Consider the following 2,907-nt stretch of genomic DNA (forward strand, 5'->3'; position numbering starts at 1 on the left):
ATTACTTTCGTGAGTAGCCATTAAAGGGAAGTACTACTATAGCGGCGTGTTTTCTTTTTTTTTTTCCCTCTTTTTGTTCCGTTCCCCAGGATTTGCCAACATTTTCTCCATTTATTCGCTATCGACGATGAATAATGTATACTATACAATCTGCGGACATTCTGAACTTTTCTTGATGTGAGGTGGATGAATTTGATGAACTTCAGCCAACCGTTACCCAAGCACTAAATGAAGTCCCGTTACTCTCCGCAGAGTAAAGAGACCCTGCTGATGGCATGTGGCATGCACATTGTGACCCGCCGTCGTTCCCTCCTGTCCCAAAACGAAAGTACTTTTCTTATTGCTAAATGTTTTTTGTTTTTTTTATCATGTTGAAGAAAAATAAAACATTGCATCAGTGTCAAATTAATCATGAATACATTACTTAAAATTGCGGTGTTTAGAGTTTAGTGAATTCTAGTAGAATGGCTTTCATGGACAATCCTAAAAATATGAAACATAACAGTAGCACAGAACAGACAAACGGCTCTAGAGAGGAAACTGCTTTTTTCAAACCATGACCGATAGTTTTAATATCTAAACACAATATCAATCTATCCAGGAACCTCATCCCATGTATAGAATATGCCATTTTTGGAAAACCTACTATTATCGTACAGGCCGTTGTAGCTTCTCGTACGTCAACACAACTAGAGGGTGCACTGTGCTATCTGCGCACACCTCTCGTTGGAAAGGGAGAGATGAGGTGATGGTGATTCAGTTGATTGCAACCTGCTCGCTGCCACTAGTCTATATCATACATTATAGACATTTTAGTGATGTTTTGTTGTTACACTCCCAAAGATGACCACCAGGGGGCAGCATGGCTGTAGTTGAAAATCATGACAACGCTGAAGGCACGCTCAAATCCTTTTTATTATGCGTGTGCCCTATATTCTATTGCTATTTCCCTTTGAAGTATGTTTTTATATTTTCTTTCATGGGGCTGTCTGGTCCGTTCAAATAAAAACTCAGAATTTGTAAATCTATTTTTGTCTGTGAAAGTGGAATTTTGTTTTCGCCCACGTCGGTTAATTAGTCCATCCAATCAAGAGGCTCTGTGAAACACCGGCTGTAGCAGTCGATGAGGCATTAGTCCCTGTCTATTGTCACACACATCAACAACCTCTTATCCAGAGCAGGGTCGGGACAAAGCTGTTCAAATTCCCAAGGCTGCTGAGTCGGGCGTTTTCTCACTGAAACATCCCATCGTCTGACCTGCTTTTGACCTCCCCTCCCCCCAAGGTCACCCACCGTCTCTCTGCGGATCCCCCGGGTTGGTGGCTCCTTCACGGGGGCTGAACAGGCTGTTTGAGCAAAGGGTCAGCATATGGTTCTCCATGCATCACAACAGCAGTATCTGAATAGACAGACTGGTGCTTTATGCTGCCAAGGCAATGATATATATATATATATATATATATATATATATATATATATCTATATCTATATATATATATACACCCTGCATGGGTGATGCTGAACACACACAGACACTGCTTGTATTTAATTGGAATGGATTCTTTGTTCCTAGATTGGAGTCAGCAGTCACACCAGTGTGTTGAACAAGGTGAGAAACGGACCGTATAGCTTCAGGCGCTCACGTGAATGTTGTGCTCAAAAGGCGGTTATGGAGGCTGGCATGTTTTAGCTGTTCATTTTTGTGTGCGTTTTGTGTTTCTGAATGGGCTGTTGGAGCGTTGCCGTTTTTTTGTCTGTACTTTGGCATCTGTAATCTCCTTGTTTTGGCCTCAGCGGATTTTCACTGTAAGAACAACACATTAGCAGTTAAACATGCCTGTGTGTTTATTAGAGAGACATTAGTGCTTTTAATATCCACCATCTTACAGGTTTTGTTGAATAGTGGAAGAGAAAAACATGCATATCACTGTATATCATAACAACCCAATGATACAATTCTAATGTATCACTCCATTGACTTAAGGAAATTAAATACACAATTTAAATTGAAACAGGCCTGCCACCGTTTTCTAAATGTGATCGGGCGTATCATTGCAGAAACAGCACATTTCCTCCTCAGTTTTCCACAGTCCCATTCTCCTAGTGGGGCCCCCGGGCAGGACGTTTATAATAACTATACCTCCCGTGGTGGTGCTCGTGTTATTGCTCTGCGAATCAGCTGGGGTTTCGGATTGTAATGAGCTGTTTACCTTTAATGTCGCCCCTGACCGCAGCTCCCATCCTCCGGCTGCCGCTCCTTCCACTTGATGGACAGTACCCTCCCCCCCCCCCCCCCCCCCCAAAAGAAAAAATACTCAAAGGGGTGATTCCATCACCAATAAGACTCCTGTAGGAGTGGAGTCACCGCCCCCAGCCCTCGGCCCGGCGCTATGCTCCACCACATTTCACACAAAAGTGAAATCACAAGAGATCATATAAGGAAAAAGACATATTAAACGCAAACATGAAACCATGCAATGTTGTTTGAATTGTGTATTTGTGCTCCTAATGGTGACTAGTGACATTGCACCCCCTGTGTCCTTCTTATTGGTCGGTGGAGGTACTAGTATTGATGCGGGGGGGTATGGGCGGTGCGCTGGGCTTTTTTTTTTTATCGTGGGGCTTTTGAGCTTCTGTCAGCATCGGGGCTGATCGGGGGGGGGCCCCGCATCGGCCCCGGGGCCCGTCCATAATTGACCTGGTCGTTCCCCTCCCCCAGGGGCCCTGCGTTCATTCAGGCAGCCATTACTGTATTGACCCCCCCCCCCCCAGCCCCCCCACACTCTTCGGGAGGATTACAGTGTCTTCTCCAAGGCGCCGGGATGATCCGTTGTCTGCCGACTGTATTTAAGCACTTGCTTAACGTGCTCGCAGTGTTGAGACCACGCACAGCTCTTTAACTTTCAC

This window comes from Micromesistius poutassou, assembly GCF_964030765.1.
Source record: "Micromesistius poutassou genome assembly, chromosome: 6".
NCBI classification, from domain to species: domain Eukaryota; kingdom Metazoa; phylum Chordata; class Actinopteri; order Gadiformes; family Gadidae; genus Micromesistius; species Micromesistius poutassou.